This window comes from Bombina bombina, chromosome 3 (assembly GCF_027579735.1).
Source record: "Bombina bombina isolate aBomBom1 chromosome 3, aBomBom1.pri, whole genome shotgun sequence".
NCBI classification, from domain to species: Eukaryota; Metazoa; Chordata; class Amphibia; order Anura; family Bombinatoridae; genus Bombina; species Bombina bombina.
This window is the reverse complement of record NC_069501.1, coordinates 550,927,473-550,946,450: the sequence shown is the minus strand read 5'-3', so window position 1 is coordinate 550,946,450 and position 18,978 is coordinate 550,927,473. Positions and strand designations below refer to the sequence as shown.

Here is an 18,978-nt window from a genome sequence, read left to right as displayed (position 1 = left end):
TAGTTGTCTCCTCCCTGACCCAACGTTTAAGTTTTTTCTCATTTTATACCTAAAGCTAAAGAAAAGATACTTTTTGTGGGTACAATTACAAATTGTGTCATATTCTGAAAATATGGTGTAACAGCATTCAATAGTAATGAGGTTTTTTTTATTAGACACACAGCTCGGTTACATAAAAATAAAATATAAATTGTAGTGTACTGGTTGTCCAGATAACTCAAAATATGTGATTCTAATTATTACATAAGTTATTAAAATCAAGTAAATGATACTGTAAAACAAGTTATCATCACTAGCAAATGTTGCACACTGAGTCTATATGTATATATATGGTGTGAATGAATATAAATATATCCATATTACACTACACACACACACACACATGACATATACACACATATCTCGAACAAAGAACTTCAGAAAAAGTAAAATATATGTATTTTTACATATGAAATACACTGACGTTTTTGGAAACTTAAATGGATAAGAAAGTCAAAATTAAAGGGACAGTCTACACCAGAATTTTTGTTGTTTTAAAAGATAGATAATCCCTTTATTACCCATTCCCCAGTTTTAAATAACCAACACAGTTATATTAATATACTTTTAACCTCTGTGATTATCTTGTATCTAAGCCTGTGCAAACTGCCCCTTTATTTCAGTTATTTTGACAGACTTGCAGTTTAGACAATCAGTGCCTGCTCCCAGATAACTTCACATGCACGAGCACAGTGTTTTCTATATGAAATACATGAACTAACACCCTCTAGTGGTGAAAAACTGTTAAACTGCATTCTGAAAAGAGGTGGCCTTCAAGGGTCTAAGAAATTAGCATATGAACCTCCTAGGTTAAGCTTTCAACTAAGAATACCAAGAGAACAAAGCAAAATTGTTGATAAAAGTAAATTGAAAATTGTTTAAAATTACACGCTCTATCTGAAACATGAAAGTTTTTTTTGGCCTAGACTGTCCCTTTAAACTTAAATGATCAGATAGAATATGTTATTTTAAGACACTTTTAAATTCACTTCTATTTTCAAATGTGGCTTCATTCTCTCTTGGTATCCCTTGTTGACAAAGAATAAGCACATATCATACACTAGCGGGAGCTGCCTGCTTATTGGTGCCTACCTGCCACACATTTGTCTCTTGTGATTGGCTAACTTGATGGAACATCAATGCACTACTGGCAGCTAGATGGACACTTCAGCAAAGGATAACAAGATAATGAAGAAATTTGATACTAGGAAGTAAATTGGAAAGTTGATTAAAATGGTATGTTCTATCCAAATCATAAAAAGAAAATATAACAATATAACATATAAGGCTTAAAAAGATACTAACCCCAAATTTTTTCTTTCATGATTCAGATAGAGCATGCAATTTAAGCAACTTTCTAATTTACTCCTATTATCAATTTTTCTTTGTTCTCATGTTATCTTGATTTGAAAAAGCAGTAATGAAAGGTTAGGAGCCGGCCCATTTTTAGTTCAGCACCTGGGTAGCACTTGCTGATTGGTTTGCTACATTTGGCCACAAATCAGCAAGTGCGTACCCATGTGCTGAACAAAAAATGGTCCGGCTCTAAAGCTTACAGTACTGCTTTTTCAAATCAAGATAGCTTGAGAACAAAGAGAAATTGATAATAGGAGTACATTAGAAAGATCTCATGCTCCATCTGAATAATGAAAAAAAATAATTGGGTTTAGTGTACCTTTAATAAGCCTGCTAAGGATCTTGTACCAACTCAATAAATAGAGACTACATGTCTTTTTTTAAATCAAGGGAGCTCAAACTTGATTAAATAGAGGGCTAGTCTCTAACAGTGGGACCTGCTAGGGACAACATTATGTAACACTTACCTTGCAAAATAAGATGAAATTATAATCACATTTTTAGTTCATCATTAAATGGGAAATTAGTTACTATTAATGTATTTAATTAAATTTAATACACTATTTAAAATTACAAACTAGAGATATAGCTAATGAAAAGTGTGGACTGTTTGTGACCTGAAGGCTGTAGTTTGGGTAGCCATGTTTTAAAGGGACACAAAGAACAATAATACAATGTTCTAATGCACATTATTGTACTAATGGTGGAACAGAGCTATATGTTATCCCAGCAATGCACTCCTGGATCAGAGCTGAACAGGGCTGCTGTGCAAGTTATAGGCACCATCTGTGTGGATACATTTTTTTGTTTTGATTAATAGAAAGCTCTAGTTCGTTAGAGAATTTTGTTATTGATTATTTGTAACCCTTTCAATAATATTCATAATAAACCATCAAGGTCCCTTAGGGTGTAATGTATAACGGGAATTGTATTTATTTATATATAGGAAAGCACTAAGATGTGTTGCAACAACACTATTCATGTATTCTAATGCAAAAACTTGCCATACTCTTATATGTTAGTGCATGTTATTTTTTGCATTACTGACCCTAGCAAGACTTGCAGCTCCCAGTGCAACTTTAAAGGGACACTTTCATTATTCACATAGAGCATGCAATTTTAAACAACTTTCCAATTTACCTTCCATTAACAAAATATGCACAGTCTTTTTATATTTAAACTTTTTGAGTCACCAGCCTCCTACTGAACATGTGCAAGAAGTCACAAAATAAATGTATATGCATTTTTGATTGGCTGGTGGCTGTTACATGGTACGTGTATGCATTTGTGATTGGATGTTGGCTGGCACATGGTACAGGGAGAGTGGAAATAGACATAGCTTTTAAAATGGTCAGAAAAAAAAATCTACTACTACTACACCTGATGTGTTTAGCTGTCTGCTAGTTAGTTTGTAGTAAGGGGGAGGTACAATTGTTGTAAACAGAGGGGGAGGAGGAGGATGTAAATATAGAAAGAAAGACCCACCTGAAAGGAAAATATAAATATTTTTGATATTTTCCTTTTTATTTGAGGGATATCCTGTGGATATTCAGATACACAGTGACTGATGTAGTTGCAAGAAGTCTGGTTTAAAATAAGATTTGTTTATACATATGTCAGACTCAGACTAGTGCATTCCCAAGCTACCCCTTTATGCGGATTATGTGCCCAAAAAGCAGACACAAGGACCAGAGACTGCTATAAGGTTGCTGCATTTTTTTGAAAAAAAAAATACTGGTGTTTCTGTCAGAATAAGCTACCTGTCAGAAAAAGCTACCTACCACAGCACTTGCGCTATTTCACATCACCACATTCCAAATCTGCAACACAATATATTTGGAATCAGTGCCAGTCCAGACACATTTTACTGGGGAGGGCAAGGTGGGGTCATTGTGTAATCAGAGGGGCACATTAAAAAATGGAAACAAACTACTAGAAGAAAAAAACAACGTAGAGGCATAAGTTTCATTTCACAAGTAACCATCCCTCACTACTTAGCACGGGCAGATACTGTTGATTACTTTACTCAATACATGTATTATTTATCGAAATGCAGTTTAAAATACTGGACATTTAACTGTCCATTATTTCTGTAAAGATTTTACTGGACAGCTGGCAACCCTAGCATCATATCGAGCCTTCCGAACATAGGAACAGCATGTAGGCAAGCACCTCAATCAGCTCTTCAGTCTTTAGAATGTTTTATGGGCATAAAAAAATTTGTCTGTGGGCATACCCACCCATGCAGCCTTCAGAATATTTTTTATGGGCATACAAGAGAGACCTGGAGGTAATTACGTTATACTAATCCCCTTCAGGCTTCACAATAGTGGTATAAGGGTATAAAGGAATAACCTGTTTGAAATCATATTATAAAATCCCACTATTTACATAGTATGTGATATATAGAAATAAATTGAGAGCAGATTACATAAACCTAAAACATTATTAATATTTTCTAGTAATATATAACCAGCATGGGGACAATCACCCCTAGTTCAATATCTAGCCCACAACAAAAACCAACAAAACTGAAAAGCATTAATTGGAATGGGTCCAAACTAAAACTTCTTGGATGAGAATACAAATGAAAGATAAAAAACATAAAAAATGCATCTTATATGTTTAAAATTAGTGAACTTAATTTCATTGCTGGTTTAGTTTTATCTGCAGTAGGTAGAAGCGAGGATCAGTCTGGCTTATAACATTGCTGCAGACAATTAAACACAGAATGTTATTCAAAGGGTGACTGTATAATGCTCATATATTCATAATATTTTAATGATGCAGGCTTATTTGTTTATGAGGTAATATATTCCCTATAGGACACACAAATACACACAGATATACCATCCATAAACGCTAACTCACCCAGGTCACCCCTGTTTTACTGATACCTCACAGTGATGGTCTTCTCGCTGACGTGAGCTCCACGCTCGTGATCACGTGACGTCACGCTCCGTGATCACGTGACGTACACGACAGTCTCACAGCACGCTTTAGATCCAGGAAGCAAGCAGTGCCTGCTGTCCTGCTAGACTAGTAGTTCGGATTCAGTCCTGCTCCAGGCTGAGTAGCAGGGCTAGAAGGGGGTGCCCGAGGTTGTGGGTGGAAGTGGAACACCGGGCTGGGTTAGGTTGGGTACAGCCGGATGCGGCCTGGTCCCGACATAAAAAAGTTGAAACACACTATGAATCCTGTTAAAAGCTATGTCCATTTTTTTTAATAGATATACCGGGCAGCTCAGGGGGGGCAGGGACCATTTTTATAGGGGTACTGGCCCCTGTAGGCCCCTATGTAGAACCGCCCACTGTTTGGAATGCTGAGACCTCAGACAGCGCATGTAAAGTTAATATTGTAGCTTTTTCTGATGGTGTAGAAATTCCTTAAACTATGACTTTGTGACTGCAAAAACGCATGCACAGTCACAAAGATGGCTTTTTTTTATGGATATTTTTCTTTGTTAAATTGATGAGTGCACATGCAAAGGGAGCAAAACTAGGTGTAATCAAATAATATCCAATATGGATTATAATTTTTCACATGCCAATATTTATATATCAATAAATATACAGATATATCTGTACAACATTGATATATAAATATTGCCATGTGAAAAACTTATAATCCACATTGGGTATTATTTGATTAACTCCCAGTTAAACCCCGTTGGTTGCTACATGTGCAGTTGAGCTATTATAATTAACATATCCGTCAGGAAAAGCTACCTCTAAAACTTCCCATGCGGGGTAAACAACAGTCACAGATGGATAGCTTGAAGAATTTCTACACCATCAGAAAAAGCTGCTACCCTACAACTCTTCATGTGCTGTCTGAGATCACAGCATTCCAGAAATATTTATGATACCAGGTTTGGAATTATGGGTAATGTAAAATAGTGCATCGCTCAGTGGTAGGATAGCTTTTTCTGATGGGTAGCTTATTCTGACAGGACACCGGCTGTGTTTATTAGCATACATTTCTATAAATAAGGATGCCGTGACTGATTTTAAATGATTATTGGTTTATAATTAGATTACAACATACTTAGAAGTTTCAACATGAAATATTTTTTCTATATATAACCTTTATTTCCAACTTTGACCTGAAGCTTAAAAATACCTGCCATGTTGGTAAAGTACCGGTTGGGTAGCAACCTTAGGCTGCTTGTGGTTTTTCAGATGCAGAGGGACCATTGCATCTGTACAGAGTATACTTATACATTGTTGGATGCAGCTAAACTGGTTTAGTTGTATAAAAGGTGATCTGAAATGGAAATCTGTATAAACATATCAATGACCCAGGTGCATAATCAAGCAATCTTTTATGTCAGATATATTTTGATATATGAGACTTCAGATCATGGACGTCTTCAGAAATTTGTCCAGAAGGGCCAAAATAAATAAATAAATTCCCTGAACAAAATATCAGTTGGAAAATAAACAGCTGGAGAGAATTACTTGTTGTTCATATGAGCTAAACTTTATTTGAAAAACAGTAGTGCTTTGGTTTTCTTTGGTAACTCAGGTGGGTGCATGGATCTAAAGTGCAGATGCCCTCCAGATGCACATACTTCAGATGAGATCTTACAAAACTCTGATCAGATGGTGGCCCGACTTCTCTTTTATAAGCACACTTCTGTTGCCTCATCCTAGACTTGGCTGCAGTTCATCACGATGGAACATTGGTGCGATTCATTGGTGAAAAAGAAAAAGGTGGAACAGTGCCAACTTGTGCTCGGTTATCTCCCTTGGTCAACTGACTGTGGTTCATAGGGCCTGAAATAAAAGTTTAGTTTACTCAATTATTTTGAAAGCTTCAAGAAGATATTTTAGTTTGTATCTTATTTAAAAAAAATAAAAAATATATATATATAAATAAATATATATATATATATATATTATACATATAAACAGTGGAAATAAAATATAGTGCAATAAAAAGTATAAATCCAACTAGTGCTTCTAGAGAATGAAGAAAACTGTAATATTCTCGTGGAGACAATGGGCTAGATGAAATAAAACCCATTTATTCATTCAGGGCAATAATATTTTAATTCAGTGTATTTATCACCTGCATTTAAATGGATTATATTATAAAAACACAAATTCCTAAATGTTTAATTATCCATGAAAAAACAATGCAGTGGCACGTCATTATTTACCTTTACTGCCTTTCCTATCATTTAAATTTGAAAATAGTTTAACACAGTAATTATTTGATTTGTGTAGCAGCTTATTCATATCTATCTTTAATCAGGGCCGCCACTAGAAATTTGTTGCCCGCCCTACTAATCCAGGGTCAGGGTCCCTCTGCTTTTTTTGGACATGTAGTAATGACATCGGGCCGAATTATCAAGCTCTGAATGGAGCTTGATGTCCCCTAGTTTCCCGTTGCGAACCTTCAGGCTCGCCGTAAACAACAGTTATGAAGCAGCGGGTCTAAAGACCGCTGCTCCATAACTTGTCCGCGCCTGCTCTGAGGCTGCGGACATCAATCCGCTCGATCCCTATACGATCGGGCTGAAGGACACCCCCTGCTAGCAGCTGATTGGGCCCCGAATCTGCAGGGGGCGGCATTGCACAAGCGGTTCACCAGAACTGCTTTGTGCAATGATAAATGCTGACGGCGTATGCTGTCTTCATTTATCGATTTGCAGCGGACATGATACGATACATCGTATCATGTCCGCTCACACAGTAATAAATCGGCCCCATCATCTACTCTTTTTAAACAATATAAAAAAGAACAAGTTGGACTGTCCCCTTTAAATATACACACCCATTAAGTTTGTTAAAGGGTGTGACTGACTTATCTTACAGTGTGTCTTAGAGTAGAGAGGGCCAAAACATACACCAGGGAATTGTTCGCTTTCCACATGTTCAGAGGAGAATTGTCCTGGTAATTTCAGGGGCTGGACTGTCTTTTTGGCAGGAACAGATTGATATTCTGCAGGATATTTCTCTTCTGTGGAAAGGTATAATGAGCTAATATAGACTGCACACCCATAAGTGGCAGTGACCTTGTGGACAAGCACAGAAGTTTTTCCAGTTTGAGTGCATCCCTCTACTTACTTTTTTGTGTCACTGTACAAGAGTGACAACACTGCAGCCAACAATACATGCAGCAGATACTACATGTGTTGGTGCAATCCCTGTCAATCTCTATATTATAAAGCCAGCTAACGTAAAATGTCCACAGCACTGTATATACTCAATAATACTTTATTCAGACATATAAAACAGCAACGTTTCGTGACTGTGTCAATTATCATGCTTCTATTTTAAACATTCATTTTTTGCGCCAGTCACTCCTGAGGTTGTACTCTGGCACCACATCTGTGTGTTCTCCTTGTGTAATGACTGATTAATCTGTGAAGCAAGTAATATCAATTAATTTACACAACAGTAATGCTACTTATGGGTTTTACCATCTAAGTTGTAGCTTAAAATAAGATATATCAAAAATAGCAAGATAAATCCAAAATCTCTATTTAAACCTTTAGGGGCCACGGTTTTCCAATTTTAATGGATCCACCAATTTCTTTCCTTTTAAGCAAAGTCTCTATGTCCATGCCATTCCTGGGTGTTTTAATCGCTCAATTCACTTGCCATCTCAACTGGCTTATTCCATGTTCTTTTTCCCAGGAAGTGCCTGGACAGAGGGGCTTCCATGTTTTTTCGCCTTATATTGGAACGATGCTGTGTCATACGGTCTCTTACTTTCCTGTGTCGTCTCTCCTAAGTATACAAGGGAACACGGACCATTTAATTAGGTATATAATCATGAGTTGTTTCACAGGTATAATAACCATCAATCTCAATTTTTTCCCACTATGTGGGTGAAAAAAATGAGGGCCTTTTATTATTGAACTACAACTCAAGCAATTTAAACAAGGAAAACTCCCCTTTTGTTTAGTACCTATTTGGGTTTGTCTCAACACCTTTTCTGGTCCTATATCTGTTCTTACTAATTGATCTCTTATATTTCCTTACCCTCCTATAGGCCATTAGTGGAGGTTCATTGAAATGTGAAATATGTTGATTACATTCCCTTAAACATGCCAATTTTTGCGTATTATTTTTGACACCTCTCCACTAAGGGGACTGTACTGTGACACAAAACATTATTCTGTGGTCCTGGTTAGCTTTTTTACATCTTGGGTCTGGGATTTTTCTTATTTCCTTCAATTTTTTTGTTTAATGAGATTGGGGGGATACCCCTATATCAGAAATGTATTAGCCATTTCCTTCATCCTATGCTCACTATCCTTTTCTCTGCTTACAATTCTCTTTACCCTTCAGGAGCTGACTTTTGGGTATGGGAATTTATTAAATTTTCTCAGGTGAAACTGTTATACTGTAACAACGTAATTTTTGTAAGTGTCCTTTTTGTATAGAGATCAAAACGTAAGATGTTTTCCATTCTTTAAAGACTCTGGTGTCTAAAAAAGTTACTGTCTCCTCGCTGTAGGTGACTGTGTAAACTGTAAACCCCTTATCATGGAATTAAGGTCATCTCTACAAATCTATTTAGAGGAGCCAAAGCTGCCCCACCACACACGCCAAACCTTCACACAATGTAGCGCAACCACACTGATCCGTGCCATTTATTGCAGGAAGTGTTGGCCCTAATTTGGATATTTCTATATTATAAAGCGGTATCTGCAATATTTTTTCTACTTTTTTAATGGTGACATATTTTGCACATGCACATGTCTGCTATTATGTGGAACGGTTAGTTGTTCAGGTTTGAGTAATGGGTTCCTGTCCATCTCAGATTCATTCTGCAGTGAAATTATTGGTTTTGGGAAAACATGCTTGTCATCTACTGTTGTTTTGTTTTATTCTCAAAAAAGTTCAAATACCAAAAAAGTGTTATAACAAAGGTAGAATAACCAAAATGTATAAAACAAACAGCTATGGAGTCCAAGTGCAGCCTCTCTTCGGGTTAAAGTGGCTTCTGAGGTTACATTTCCATGTCTTGTCTTTAAACAGCTAACAATATGTGGCAAGAAACACAAATAACTACAATCACTCAATGTACTATAATAAAAAAAAAGTGGTGGATATCTCAATTGTCTTCCATAGGCTCTCGAACAAGAGAATATAGAGACACACTCAGCTGAGGACAGAACAAAAGCTAGAAAAACTTCTGTGCTTGTCCACAAGGCCAGTACCACTCAGGGTTGCAGTCTATATCCCTGTAGCATTTTAGTCTGATTCCTGCCCAATGACAGTCCAGCTCTGAGTACCAGGCAATTCTTATCTGAACAAGAGAAAACAACAAACCCCCAGACGTACGTTTCAGCCTCCCTTGGGCCTTGTCAGTGAGGTGCAGTTGCATCTCTCTAGGGCATGTGTTGCAAGGAGTCCACGTCTTTTTATCCCCTTTTTACTCTTAGGAAGACCCTCATAGAGCTCTCCTCATGGTGGATAGTAGTTATGTGACCAGACTGATTTCATTTAAGTTCTGAGGACATAGTTCTCCACTTCAGAGATCTTGAGGGAAAGGATTTTTTTCAGCTGTGGAAGATCAGGCCGTCAGAGGTCTCTGTTAAAGAAAGTTTTGTGTGTTCAAGTGCCTTATTTTACATAGAAGCCATGGACGTCTCAGCCTACATTTTGAAAATTAGTTGTCTTTGGCAGTTAAGTAGCAGAGCAAAGTAAGGGTAACCCCATTTTATACAGAATATGTTTCCCACAAAGTAAAGTGGTTAAAGGCTGGAATTATTTTCAGCATCAGAAGGTACAGGAGGCCTAATCTGCAAAAAAAATAAGCAGTTGTTGAATGCAAAACAGGTTTTGTTGCCTTGCTAAACAATTGTACTATGACAACTCTTGGTGAAGCCCCTTACCTACTGGTCAAGGTTTCAGTGCTCTGTGTGCTCTCTACTAGACCTAGATGAGGATCATCAATGAAAGCCTTTAGATGGTAGAAGAATGTTTAGCAGGTAGGAAATTAGATTTGCTTCCAGAATGAATTCTCTGATCTTTGTGACTGTGTTTTTGAGGTCTTCACATTTGTCCTTTGATTGCAATATGGTTTCATCTTGAAATTTTACTTTTTGCTAAGCCAAAGAAATATCAGCTTGTTAAATTTGCACCTCTGTTCCTTCCTCATAGGAATGAACTTTGTTAGATATGTTAAAGATCTTTTTCTTTTATACAGTGACAAACTTGTTATGTGGGGGGTTGAAATGTTTTAATGGGAGGTCTAGCAGGGACTTAGACACTGATATCATTTCTATAATGTGTGTTCCCATCTCTCTTCTGATTCAAGTGATCCTGACCTATTAAAGGGATACTGAACCCAATTTTTTTCTTTTAAATTTACTTCTATTATCAATTTTTTTCGTTCTCTTGGTATCTTTATTATGGACAAAGCAGGAATGTAAAGCTTACAAGCCAGTTCATTTTTGGTTCAGCACCCTGGATAACGTTTGCTGCATTTAGCCACCAATCAGCAAGCGCTAACCAGGTGCTGAACCAAAAGATGGACTTGTAAGCTTAAATTCCTGCTTTTTCAAATAAAAATACCAAGAGAATGAAGAAAAACTGATAATAGGATTAAATTAGAAAGTTGCTTAAAATTGCATGCTCTATCTGAATTATAAAAGAAAAAGAAATTTGGTTCAGTAATTCCTTCTAAGAGATGAGTTGGCAGAGATAGACGGAGGTAATACTGTTTCCACAATCTTAAATAAACCATTGAAAGATGGTACAGAAGATGTAAGGGATATGGTTGTTTTTTTTCTGTTTGGATAGCTTTCTTGAGGTCATGGCTATGGTAGACAAGATAGAAAAGCACAGGTATGTTGTTGTGGTTTTAACAATCCTGCTTCTGAGCAGATCCTGAGATTGATATACTTTGGTTATACACAACTGAGGAGAAAGGGCAAGTGCCTGCCTTTTTAATTCAGAAATATACAGTCTGAATAGTTATAGATAAAAGATAGTGTACCGGATATTCTGGGAGTACAAAAATGCAAACAAATTGATATATATATATATATAATATATATATATATTCAACGTTATTAAACTCATACATGTACTGTAGCATTAGGAGTTAAATGTATTTTATTTTTCTTATTTAAAGGGACACTGAACCCAAATTTTTGCTTTCGTGATTCAGAATAGAGCATGAAATTTTAAGCAACTTTCTAATTTACTCCTATTATCAATTTTTCTTCGTTCTCTTGGTATCTTTATCTGAAAAAGAAGGCATCTAAGCTTTTGTAGGTTCAGAACTCTGGACAGCACTTTTTATTGGTGGATGAATTTATCCACCAATCAGCAAGGACAACCCAGGTTGTTCACCAAAAATGGGCCGGCATCTAAACTTACATTCTTGCATTTCAAATAAAGATACCAAGAGAATGAAGAAAATTGATAAAGGAGTAAATTAGAAAGTGGCTTAAAATTTCATGCTCTATCTGAATCACAAAAGAAAAAATTTTGGGTTCAGTGTCCCTTTAACTAGTAGCAAAAATGTTATCATTACAAAATAATTTACCTCCAATTAACCCTTTTCTCATGAAAGTGATAGGGAGTCCATGGTACTGGTTTTCCAAGATTAGGAATTATGATTTATAATTTATTACACTAGATAAAAACTACAGCTGCAAGAGGTTTTTTTTTTTCCTGGGAAAATAGCAGGAGTGACCAACACCTATCACTAAACAAGGACATCAGGTTATACAATAGCATTTTCTTAGAGTAATACCATTTTACTTGGCATAGCTAAATTGTATAACGATTATCCATATGTTATATTTTGCTAATTATAACAATTTCTTTATAATGCAGTAATTGTTCCTAGTATATTTGTAAATGCAAAACACATAGGGCCAGGTTTATCAATGTCTGGCGGACAGAGGTGTACATCTTCCACCAAATGTCCTGCACGGCATCGCTTCCCCCGTATTTATAATTGCACACTACGGCTAGTGTGCAATGCCGCCCCCCTGCTTGCACACTGCCAATCGTGCGTGAGCGTGGGCTTTCACTCTCCCCAGTCGGAAAACATACAGGGAGATTGAGATACGCAACAGAACAAGTGACGAAGTGGGTTAAGAAGCAGCGGTCTGATGACTTAGTCTTGGCTGCAAGTTTGCTCATGCAAGCTTGCAGCCGGATTCAATGATTAAATTTAGCCCATAGTGTAAAAGAAACCCTTCCACTAAACCAAGGGATTTGTTCTCATTTACACATTATTACTCCAAACTGCTTCAAACAGACATTTGTGCTTTTATTCTTTTGTTTGGTATTTTTATAGAATCATTGTAAATACTATATTATTTTGCATTGCATAACCTTAAAGGGACACTGAACCCAATTTTTTTATTTTGAATTCAGAAAGAGCATGCAATTTTAAGCAACTTTCTAATTTACTCCTACTTATCAATTTTTCTTCGTTCTCTTGCTATCATTATTTGAAAAAAAGGCATCTAAGCTTTTTTTTGGTTTCAGTACTCTGGACAGCACTTTTTTATTGGTGAATGAATTTATCCACCAATCAGCAAGGACAACCCAGGTTGTTCACCAAAAATGAGCCGGCATCTAAACTTACATTCTTACATTTCAAATAAAGATACCAAGAGAATGAAAGAAAATTTGATAATAGGAGTAAATTAGAAAGTTGCTTAAAATTTCATGCTCAATCTGAATCACAAAAGAAAAATTTTGGGTACAGTGTCCCTTTAAGTATATAAAATTTGCAGTTTTCATTTGCATTATTCTTTTATTTGGTGATAGGTTTTGCCCAATGGTATAATCACACTTGCATTATTATGACATAAGTTTATTGCTACACTTATTTTGCTATTGCTGAGTTCATATTTATTTAATTTGCATTAATATTTTTTTTTTCTATTACTATACCACAATTTGTGCACAACACAAGCAAAACCTGGTGCATGATAACTAAAGGACTTCGGATATTGTGAGCGTGCTATTCTCCCCTTATACTGGAATTAAAAACAGCAGAAGAAAAAAAAACTAGTAATTATTGCCCCCCTACGCTAACCTGACATGAGTTATTAATATTTAACATTCCAATGTTCTTCACATACAGAATTTTTATTTTTTTTATTTTAAATAGATATTTCTATATATATCTGTATATATCTATATTCCTATAGATAAATAGGTATAGATTATATATAATAATGATATATGTGAAGAACATTGGATTGTAAAATATGGGTAACACACTTCAGGTTGCGCACTTTCGGTCTAACGAGGTGTCGTGTTAGAGCACATGAAGAATTAGTTATCCTAAGGCACGTTATGTAAATATTAACAATTTTAATAAAAAATATTAATTATTATAGATACTGTAATATTATTATATACATATCATTATAATTTTTTGTATGCACAGCTATAAAAAAAAATGTACATTAATTATTAATATTTTTCAATATTTTTTATTTAATAAATACAATTACACACATAAAGCGGCAGGAGTACACTAATTCTTCATGTGCGGCTTACCCGTCATGAGTTATAATTAAGGTGCGTTAATCATAGAATATATATTATTAATTATTATTCATATTTTTAATATTTAATACTTATATAACTAATGTGTTCTAACTTGACAACACGTTAGACCTAAAGAGCTGAAGCTGAAGGATGTTACGCATATTTTACATTTCAATGTTCTTCACATAGAATTTTTTTGATTATGTTCATGTAAAATATATATCTATACCTATATATTTATATAGGTATAGGTATATATACATATATATATATATAGAAATATTTATTTAAAATAAAAGTAAAATTTTCCTGTATGTGAATAACATTAGAATGTTAAATGTTTACAGTAAATACACAATAAAATATTATTATTTAAACACAAACATATACAGTATATATAACTTTTACTTTATCCATAACCCTTCAAATTAAATTAGTTAAATTAATGAACCCGTTATATTCCATTATTGCTCGTGCACAAACGTTATTGCACCACTTGTAACCTAGCTCTATCTGTTTTGTGGGAATCATTATCTTTACTTGTATGTAGGTTTCCACCAGCTTCTAGGCAATATAAGCCATTTATTTGTCACCTAATAGATTACTATTAAGATAAGTAAGATTGCATCAGTTGTTGATAGATATTCACCATACAGGCAGTTTTTACAGACATATATGTTATTTATGGAAGTAAGTAGCGACTAGTCTGGGTAAGACTCAGGTTGCAACTTTGGAACCCTAAGCATATATGTACATGGGTTATGTTATGTGCTGCTTTACTGTTGTGTCTTATCAACACATTATCTTGAGAGGGATCTTGTTGTAAGGCAGCAAATTAATAAAGCTGGTGGTACTCCCTGTTACATAGTAACATAGTAGATGAGGTTGAAAAAAGACAGAAGTCCATCGAGTTCAACCTATACAAATATAAAATACTTACCAAAAAGTTCCAGTTTAAAGGGACACTGAACCTAAATTTTTTTATTTTGTGATTCAGATAGAGCATGCAATTTTAAGCAACTTTCTAATTTACTCTATTATCAAATGCTTCTTCCATTCTCTTGGTATCTTTATTTGTAAAGCAAGAATGTAAGTTTAGATGCCTGCCCATTTTTGGTAAATTCACCCACCGTTAAACAAGTGCTGTCCAAGGTCTGAACCAAAAATTGCCTGGTATTTCGGGGCTGGACTGTACTGTGAAGTCAGGATCAGACTGATATGCTTCAGGAAAGTTCTTCTCTGTGAAAGGCACATGTTGAGCAAAAAGAGGCTGCTTCTAGGGTGGTAACTAGCCATAGAACAAGCTATTATGCTATTGTTCGTTCCCAGGTTGAGCGCTTCTCTCTTTTTATTTATGCAAATTATGACACTTAGTGAAGTCTCCCTAAGTGTTATGCTGGAATCCAGACGTGGACACGTTGCTCAGTGTGCCTAGAGGGATATGGCTGCACCTCACTGACGAGGCCCACAATAGGCCGAAACGTACGTCTGGGGTTTTGCTGTTTCTCTTGTTCAGAGAGGGATTGCCTGGTATTTCGGGGCTGGACTGTACTGTAAAGTCAGGATCAGACTGATATGCTGCAGGAAAGTTCTTCTCTGTGAAAGGCACATATTGAGCAAAAAGAGGCTGCTTCTAGGGTGGTAACTAGCCATAGAACAAGCTAATATGCTATTGTTCATTCCCAGGTTGAGCGCTTCTCTCTTTTTATTTATCTGAACCAAAAATTGTCTGGCTCCATAGCTTAGACACCTTATTTTTTAAATAAAGATAGCAAGAGAACGAAGAAAAATTGATAATATGAGTAAATTAGAAAGTTGCTTAAAATTGCATGCTCTATCTGAATCACGAAAGAAAAAATTTGGGTTCAGTGTCACTTTAACCTTAAATAATCCCACTAAAAGGTGACCCATTTAACACAAGCAAATCACTATCCATGAATTTTGTTTCTAGACAGAAATGTATCCAAATAAATTTTAAATGTATCTGTTATAAAGGTTTTATGATTGTTACTACATAGGTATTAGGATTCATTATTATAGACTTGTAGAGGCAGACAGGTAGTATCCAAGTCTTCTTAAAGGGACAACACACTGTAAAATTGTTTATATATTAATGTATTTTCAATGACTTGTTATACCAGCGGCAGAGTATAAAATGTATGAGAAAATGCATTTTCAGGTTTATTTGTGTATATTAATTAGCTGGTTTTTAAGTAATATCATATCTCATTATGTTATCACTATGTGTACACACACTTGGTTCCTTATCTTATATCTGTTTGTAAAGCTCAATACTTAGAGAGAACAATAGAAAATTAATATTTTATTACTTGTGGCGAGCCTGAAGGCTCGCCAGAAACACAGGGCTTCAAGCTTAATATGGAGCTTGATAGATAGGTAGGCTGACCATATTGCCGCTTTAAAAAGGGACACATGAAAAATACATATGTCAGGGCTGTTTTCAGGGCTGTTTACAAAAATGGTTTTGTATAAGAACCCTCACATATGTATTTTTCATATGTGTTCCTTCTTTTCAAGCGGCAATATGGTCAGCCTATAGATAGGCCCCTATGTGTCACCTGCCTAGTCATAGGTGTTGAAAGCTGCAAAAAAGGGGAGGCTAAGGCAGCCTTTATTAGTTCCAAATTAGGTCATTTTTTGATGTGGTCTCTGGAGTTCATTAACAAGCAGCCATTCTTGTCTTCTATTGGCTTCAACCACAATTAGTCTTCAAATTCTAACATCCTATCATTTATCCTCATAACAGACACATTTTACTGTTTTCTACTTGTCATATTATTTTAATATATTTAAATATTTATGTTTTGATAAATATAGACATGGTTTGAAACCATCAACCATTACACATTCACTTCTGCAAGGATCATCCAGCCGCTGTGCACCACAATCCTTAAAAAGAGATGAAACCCCAAATTTTTCTTTCATGACTCAGACAGAGCATGCAATTTTCAATAAAGCTTCCAATGTACTACTTTTATCACTTTGTTCTCATTCTATTTTTGCTGAAGAAAATACTTGCTAGGCAGCACATCTGGACAATGATATGGCAGCAGTTTTGCAAGAATGCTTTTAAACACTAGATGGCAGCAGTGAATGCAAAACTGCTGCCATATGGTGTTCCAGACATGTGCACACGTCTAAATCTACCTTCCTGCTTTTCATTAAAGGATACCAAGAGAATGAAGTCAAATTGATAATAGAAGTAAATCTGAAATATTTTAAATTGTATAGTTGAAAATTAAATCATGAAACATTTTGGGTTCTATGTCCATTCAATGGCCATGGATCCAACAGGTTTTTAAAGGGCACTGTTTTAAACTTTTCAATCATCTATCCTGTTCAATAATATCTATTGGCTAGATTACGAGTTTTGCTTTATGAAGGGTGCGGTACTAACTTGCACGTTATTGTCACCGCTCACTTTCCTACAGCGCTGGTATTACAGGTTTTCCTAAACCCGACATTATTAGGCAAGAAGTGAGCGTAGAGCAAAATTGTGCTCCATACCGCACTTCAATACCAGCGCTGCTTAAGTCAGCGGTGAGCTGGTTGTACGTGCACATGCACGATTTCCCCATAAACATCAATGGGGAGAGCCGTCTTAAAAAAAGCCTAACACCTGCAAAAAAGCAGCGTAAAGCTTACTAACGCAGCCCCATTGATTCCTATGGGGAAACAAAATTTATGTTTACACCTAACACCCTAACATGAACCCCAAGTCTAAACACCCCTAATCTTACACTTATTAACCACTAATCTGCCGCCCCCGACATCGCTGACACCTACATTATATTATTAACCCCTAATCTGCCGCTCCGGACATTGCCACCACTATAATAAACATATTAACCCCTAAACCGCCACACTCCCGCATCTCAAACATTAGTTAAATATTATTAACCCATAATCTGCGGCCCCTAATATTGTCGCCACCTAGACATTTATTAACCTCTAATCTGCCGCCCCAATGTCGCCGCCAGTATACTAAAGTTATTAACCCCTAAACCTAAGTCTAACCCTAACACCCCCTAACTTAAATATAAGTAAAATAAATCTAAAGATTAGAAACCCTACTATTATTACCTAAATAATTCCTATTTAAAACTAAATACTTACCTGTAAAATAAACCCTAAGATAGCTACAATATAACTAATAGTTACATTGTAGCTAGCTTAGGTTTTATTTTATTTTACAGGCAAGTTTGTATTTATTTTAACTTGGTAGAATAGTTACTAAATAGTTATTAACTATTTACTAACTACCGAGCTAAAATAAATACAAATTTACCTGTAAAATAAAACCTAACCTGTCTTACACTAACACCTAACTTTACACTACAATTAAATAAATTACCTAAATTAAATATATTTACCTAAAATTAAATACAATTATCTAAATTACAACCCCCCCCCCCACTAAATTACACAAAATAAAAAACAAATTACAAGATATTTAAACTAATTACACCTAATCTAATAGACCTATCAAAATAAAAAAGCCCCCCAAAATAAAAAAACCCTAGCCTAAACGTAACTACCAATAGCCCTTAAAAGGGCCTTTTGCAGGGCATTGCCCCAAATAAATCAGCTCTTGTAAAAAACCTGTAAAAAAAAAAAATACAAACAACCCCCCTCAACAGTAAAACCCCACCACCCACACAACCAACCCCCAAATAAAACACTAACTAAAAAAACCTAAGCTCCCCATTGCCCTGAAAAGGGCATTTGTATGGGCATTGCCCTTAAAAGGGCATTTAGTTCTATTGCTGCCCAAACCTTAATCTAAAACTAAAACCACCAATAAACCCCTTAAAAAACCTAACACTAACCCCTGAAGATCCACTTACAGTTTTGAAGAAGCCAACATCCATCATCAACAAAGCCGGGATAAGTCCTCAACGATAGTGGCAGAATTCCTCAACAAAGCTGGGAGAAGTCTTCATCAAAGCAGGGAGAAGTGGTCCTCCAGACGGGCAAAAGTCTTTATCCAGACGGCATCTTCTATCTTCATCCATCCGGCGCGGAGCGGGTCCATCTTCAAGACATCCGGCGCAGAGCATCCTCTCCTTCC

The 18,978-nt window shown here is 35.8% G+C and overlaps 1 long non-coding RNA gene across 1 annotated transcript in view; it reads right to left on the bottom strand.

Moving 5' to 3' along the window:
* Positions 1-5,855: 5,855 nt before the first annotated feature.
* LOC128653653 (uncharacterized) overlaps positions 5,856-18,978 on the bottom strand; it is a 47,902-nt gene continuing 34,779 nt past the window's right edge. The window contains exon 2 of the long non-coding RNA XR_008401378.1: positions 5,856-6,173. This is a non-coding gene — a long non-coding RNA (uncharacterized LOC128653653). The remainder of the gene's footprint in view (positions 6,174-18,978) is intronic.